The sequence below is a fragment of the Lipotes vexillifer genome, unplaced genomic scaffold (assembly GCF_000442215.2).
Source record: "Lipotes vexillifer unplaced genomic scaffold, Lipotes_vexillifer_v1.1 scaffold995, whole genome shotgun sequence".
NCBI lineage: Eukaryota > Metazoa > Chordata > Mammalia > Artiodactyla > Lipotidae > Lipotes > Lipotes vexillifer.
In genome coordinates, this window is record NW_006785389.1 from 1,015,995 (window position 1) to 1,021,759 (window position 5,765).

A 5,765-nucleotide genomic window follows, 5' to 3' on the forward strand; every position below is an offset into this window, starting at 1 on the left:
TCCTGCTGAGCTCCTTGAGGGACTGATATAGCGACTTAGAGAAGCATGATTATGCCCTGGCTTCTGGGTCTCTTGTTCTGCCTTCTCTCGTGGGCCTGCTCGTGTCACTTTGTTTTCACAGTGGTTTTTTCTGCTGCAGCTATTTTGCAGAAGGAGGTAGTCACCAAGTCCTTGCTCTCTGAGGCCCACTCACTCCTCATCTCTGTTTCTTGCTGTATGTTTATCTTGTTTCTCTGTTCATGCTGTACTCATTTAATTCTCCTAGCACGCTGTACTCAGCAAGTAAGGAAAATAGGGCCATTGTTGTGAGTCCTTCCTAAAGCTTAATCCATTCAACTTAAAAGGCACATCTTGGTTGTCAACAGCTCTGCTTTGCATTTTTTGTCTGTCCTTTTGTGAAATGTTGATTAGAATAAATGATATATGATGTTCGTGCAAATGTCTCTATTTGACCAAATCACTGTGTGAGATTCCAAACCCAAGTTTTTATTTTTAGTAGTTCATGAAATGCTGGATTCTGGCGTCTCCACGTCTGCTCCTTCCTCTGGCCCTGTTTCCTGAGGATTGACTTCTCTGCTCATGTCCCCCTCTCACCACCACAGCCCACTTGGTCTGAGGCTGCTCACTCCCACGGGGAAGTGTTTGCTGTTTCCTTCTTCGTGTAGCACTTGGGAGACCAGGGTTTGGTGCTAGACCCCTGGTGTCTAATCCCTGCTGTGCTGCTTATGAGCTGTGTGTTCCTGGGCAGGTTACTGAACGCTTCTGTATGTCAGTTATCTCATAGGTAGTATCTCATGAAGTAATACAGTACCTGCTTCACACGTCTGTAGTGAGGGTGAATGGCTCAGAACAGTGCGTGGTGATGCCTGGCTGTGTGCAGGGTTAGCAATTGTGACTCCTGCTGCTGTCACTACTGTTAGTGACATCATCGTCGTCCTTGTTGTCATGGTCATCACCCTACACTTGGACTCAGCATTTTCTGGAACAGTGTTGTGTAGCTTTGTAGTTAAATACAGATGCCAGATGCCAGAGATGACTAGATTTTGGTTTTCATCTTGGCTCAGCCATTCATCGTGTCCATGGTTTCAGCAAATCATTTTATCTGCCTGAGTCTCTGTTTCTTCATCTATAAAATGGTGCTTATTGCAGTATGTACTTCATGTGGGTGCTATAAGGAAATCCTAAAATAGAATTTTTCATGCAAGGCCCACAGGAAGGTCAGTATAACGCTTTGCTTAGGACCTAAAAAAGACTTAGATCCATGAAGACATTTACCTTGTTCCTGAATGAAAAGACTCAATATTTTAAATATGTATGTCATTTCATTTCTAAATTAGTTCATAAGCTTAATTCTTTTTTTTAATGCATTTAAATTGCTTGGCACAGTCTCTGGAATATGGTTACACCTATAAATAGTTATTGTTTTTTTAAGACTTGTTTTTTTGAGCAGTTTTAGGTTCACAGCAAAATTGAGAGGTAAGTATAGAGATTTCCCATATACCCCCTCCCCCCACACGAGCATACCCTCCCTCATTCTCAATATTCTCACCAGAATGGTACATTTGTTACAGTTAATGCATCTACACTGACACATCATAATCACCCAAAGTCCATAATTGACATTAGAGTTCACTCTTGGTGTTGTACATTCCATGGGTTTGGACAAATGTATAATGACATGTATCCATCATAGTATCATACAAAATTTTTTTGTTGCCCTAAGAGTCCTCTCTATTCATCCTTGCCCCCTCACCAACCACTGATCTTTATTACTGTCTCCATTTGTGTTTTCCAGAATGTTATATAGCTGGAATCATAGAGTATGTAACCTTTTTAGATTGGCTTCTTTCACTTAGTAATATGCATTTGTTTCTCATTTCATGGCTTGATACCATGTTTCTTTTTAGTGCCGAATAATATTTTACTGTCTAGATTTACCATCGTTTATCCATTTACCTACTGAAGAACATCTTGGTTGCTTCCAAGTTTTGGCAATTATGAATAAAGCTGCTGTAAACATCCATGTGCATGTTTTTATGTGGACATAAGTTTTCAGCACCTTTGGGTAAATAGCGAGAACTGTGATTGATGGATCCTATGGTGAAGGTATATTTAGTTTTTTAAGAACCCACCAAACTGTCTTCAAAATGGTGATATCATTTTGCATCCCCACCAGCATTAAATGAGAGTTCCTGCTGCTCCGCATCCTTGCTAGCATTTGGTGTTGTCAGTGTTCCACGTTTTGACCTTCCTCCCTCCCTCCCTCCCTCCCTTCCTTCCTTTCTTTCTTTCATTTATATTTATTTATTTTTGGCTGCTTTGCATCTTCGTTGCTGCGTGTGGGCTTTCTCTAGTTGCAGCGAGCAAGGGCTACTCTTTGTTGCGGTGCGTGGGTTACTCTTCGTTGTGGTGTGCAGCCTTCTCGTTGCGGTGGCTTCTCCTGTTGTGGAGCATTGGCTCTAGGCCCGCGGACTTCAGTCGCTGTGACACTCAGGCTCAGTAGTTGTGGCATGTGGGCTCTAGAGTGCAGGCTCAGTAGTTGTGGCTCACGGGCTTAGTTGCTCTGCGGCATGTGGGATCTTCCCAGACCAGGGCTCGAACCTGTGTCCCCTGCATTGGCAGGTGGATTCTTCACCATTACACCACCAGGGAAGTCCCTTGACCATTTTAATAGGTGTGTAGTGGTATCTTGTTTTAATTTGCATTTCTCTGATGATGTATTCTGTGGAGCGTCTTTTCATATGTCTGTTTGCTGTGTGTATATTGTCTTTGGTGAGATGTGTTCTAAGGTCTTTGTTCTTGTCTTTGGTGAGGTGTCTGTTAAGGTATTTGGCTCATTTTAAAATTGGGTCGTTTTTGTTTTCTTACTTTCTAATTTTAAGAGATATTTGTGTATTTTGGATAACTGTCCTTTATCAGATATGTCTTTTGCAAATATTTTCTCCTACTGTGTGGCTTGTCTTCTCATCCTTTGGCAGAGCAGAAGTTTTTAACTTTTATGAAGTCCAGCTTATGAATCATTTCTTTCATGGATTATGCCTTTGGTGTTGTATCTAGAAAGTTATCACATACGCATGCTCATCTAGGTTTTCTCCTATAATATCTTCTAGGAATTTTATGGTTTTGTGTTTTACATTTAGATCTGTGATCCATTTTGAGTAAATTTTTGTGAAGGGTATAAGGTCTGTCTAGGTAATTTTTTTTATATGTGGATGTCCTGTTGTTCTAGCACCGTTTGTTAAAAAGACTAGCTTTGCTAGCTATTGTATTGCTTTTATACCTTTGTCAAAGATCAGTTGACTGTATTGTGTGGGTCTGTTTCTGGGCTTTCAATTCTGTTCCATTGATCTTTCACCAACATCACACTGTCTTCATTACTGTAACTTTATTGTAAGTCTTGAGGTTGGGTTAGCGTCAGTCCTCCCACTTTGTTCTTCTTCAATATTGTGTTGGCTGTTCTGGGTCTTTTGCCTCTCCATATAAACTTAATCAGTTTTGGATATCCACAAAATGATTTGCTGAGATTTTGATTGCTATTGCATTGAATCTATAGATCAAAGTGGGAAGAACTGACATCTTGACAGTACTGAGTCTTCTTATCCATGAACATAAAATCTCTGTCCATTTATTTTGTTCTTTGATTTCATTCATCAGAGCTTTGTGGAGTTCCTCATATAAATCTTGTACATATGGGCTTCCCTGGTGGCGCAGTGGTTGAGAGTCCGCCTGCCGATGCAGGGGACACAGGTTCATGCCCCGGTACGGGAAGATCCCACATGCCGCGGAGCGGCTAGGCCCGTGAGCCATGGCCACTGAGCCTGCGCGTCCGGAGCCTGTGCTCCGCAACGGGAGAGGCCACAACAGTGAGAGGCCCGCGTACCACAAAAAAAAAAAAAAAAATCTTGTACATATTTTCTTAGATTTATACCTAAGTATTTCATTTTGTAGGAGTGCTATTGTAAATGATAATGTGCCAAAAGGCAACTAATCTAAGTCTGCCTTCAAATAACACTGTATCACTTCACTGGTAACGTGAGACCTTATAACAAAATAATCTTAATTCTGTCCTCCCGTTCTTCATATCATTGCTGACATTTGTTTCACTGTATAAGTGCATATATAATGGGAATATATATTTTATACATATATAAAAATAAGCATTTATATGTATATATGCATATGTATATGTGTGTAAGCTATGTACTTAAGCATAACTGAACACATTATTACTACTATTATTCTGAACACAATGTTACCTGTTAGATTGGTTAGATAACTAAAAGTTTTAACTTTACCTTCTTTTATTCCTCCTGCAGTATTCCTCCTTTCTATATTTAGATCTGAGTTTCTGACCTATCTCATTTTCCTTCTCTCTACAGAAGTTATTTTAACATTTCTTATAAGATAGGTCTACTGGCAACAGATTCCCTCAATTTTTGTTTCTTTGAGAAATTCTTTATTTCTCTTTCAGTTTTGAAGGATAATTTCACAGGGTGTGGAATTCAAGATTGGTGAGGTTTTTCTCTGAACACTTTAAATCTTTCCACTCTCTTATGTGATTTCTGAGGAGAAATCATATGTAATTCTTGTCTTTGTTCCTGTATAGGTAAGATGTTTTGTTTTGTTTTGACCTTTGTCTTCTTTCTGGATTTTTTCTTTATCTTCAATTTTCTGTAGTTTTTAAATGGTATGCCTAGGTGTGGTTGTTTGGTTTTTTTGCTGGGGGACAGGGGTGGGGGTAGTGGGCATGTATCATGCTTGGTGTTCTCTTGGCTTTCTGGATCTGTGGTTTGGTGTTTGACATTAATTTTGGGAAATTCTTAGTCATTATTGTTTCATGTATTTCTTCTGTTTTTCTCCTTTTAAAATTCGCATTACTTGTATATTACACCTTTTATAGTTCTATGGTCCTTGGATATTCTGTTCTTTTCAGTCTTTGTCCTCTTTGCTTTCAGTTTTGAAGGTTTCTATTGATATATTCTCAAACTCAGAGATTCTTTCTTTAGCCGTGTCCAGTCTACTGATAAGTCCACCAGAGGCATTCTTCAGTGTTATTTGATCTGTAGCATTTTTTTTGGTTCTTAATTAGGATTTCCTTCGATGTGCTTACATTCCCCCTCTGTTTTTACATGCTGTCTACTTTGTTCATTAAAGCCCTTAGCATATTAATCAGTGTCATTTAAAATCCCTGATCTGATAATTCCAGCATCCCTGACATGTCAGGTTTTGATGCTTGCTCTGTCTCTTCAAATTGTGCTCTTTGACTTTTAGCGTGACTCATAATTTTTTTTGATAGCTGCGCATGATATACTGGGCAAAAGTAACTGCTGTAAATAGGCCATGATGTATTGGGCAAAAGTAACTGCTGTAAATAGGCCTTTAGAAATGTGGTGGACGGGACTTCCCTGGTGGTGCAGTGGTTAAGAATCTGCCTGCCAATGCAGGGGACACGGGTTCGAGCCCTGATCTGGGAAGATCCCACATGCCACGGAGCAACTAAGCCCATGCGCCACAACTACTGAGCCCGTGTGGCACCACTACTGAGCCCGTGCTCAAGAACCTGCAAGCCACAACTACTGAAGCCTGTGCACCTAGAGCCCATGCTCCACAACAAGAGAGGCCACAACAGTGAGAGGCCCGCGCACTGCAGCGAAAAGTAGCCCCCGCTCACCACAACTAGAGAAAGCCCACGCTCAGTAACAAAGACCCAACACAGCCAAAAATAAAATAAATTAAAAAAAAAAAAAAGTACTGGCAGGGCAGGA

At 40.4% G+C, this 5,765-nt stretch overlaps 1 protein-coding gene across 1 annotated transcript in view; it reads left to right on the plus strand.

Moving 5' to 3' along the window:
* The window catches only part of ZNF543 (zinc finger protein 543), a 30,052-nt gene that overhangs the window by 547 nt on the left and 23,740 nt on the right, over positions 1 to 5,765 (plus strand). The window lies entirely within an intron of this gene.